This window comes from Lepisosteus oculatus, unplaced genomic scaffold, assembly GCF_040954835.1.
Source record: "Lepisosteus oculatus isolate fLepOcu1 unplaced genomic scaffold, fLepOcu1.hap2 HAP2_SCAFFOLD_785, whole genome shotgun sequence".
NCBI lineage: Eukaryota > Metazoa > Chordata > Actinopteri > Semionotiformes > Lepisosteidae > Lepisosteus > Lepisosteus oculatus.
In genome coordinates this window covers 10,001-10,635 of record NW_027168347.1, presented here as the reverse complement: position 1 = coordinate 10,635, position 635 = coordinate 10,001, and positions in this window count along the sequence as shown.

The following is a 635-nucleotide window of genomic DNA, read 5'->3' as shown; positions in this document are numbered from 1 at the left end:
CCTAGCAGGAGGCATGCAACCGGCTGAGAGCGCTCCCGGGGTCAAAAAAAGACTTTTTCGTTTTCATGGAGCTTTTAAGGGGATGAATCCACCCTGCTCAAGCCCAGGCAGAGCTCCACAGGCTGGGCTTGGATTCCAGGTTCGCTCCCTTGCAGGCACCGGGTACGGAAGTTGCGGTGGCGTATCTCCGGGTATGTGGGAGTACCGAAAGTCGAGTGGTGTGTCTGCGGGACTGTAGGATCACCGATTTCGGAGTGGTGTGGTCCAGTGTAAGTGGCAGGGCCGAAACTCGGGTGGCTTGATCCCAGGTATGTGGGCAGGCCGAGTCAGCGTTGGCGTGGTCCTGGGTACGAGGGAGAGGCCGAAACAGGGGTGGCCTCTCCCCAGGCATGTCAGAGGACGGCCAGCCTCGCAGGTGTGCGGGGGGCGCCCTCAGCACCCCGGCCTGTCCCAGGGCAGGCAGGGGAGCCCGACGGAGGGCGGCCAGCCCCGCAGGTGTGCGGGTGGCGCCCTCAGCACCCCGGCCTGTCCCAGGGCAGGCAGGGGAGCCCGACGGAGGGCGGCCAGCCCCGCAGGTGAGCGGGTGGCGCCCTCAGCACCCCGGCCTGTCCCAGGGCAGGCCGGGGAGCCTGACG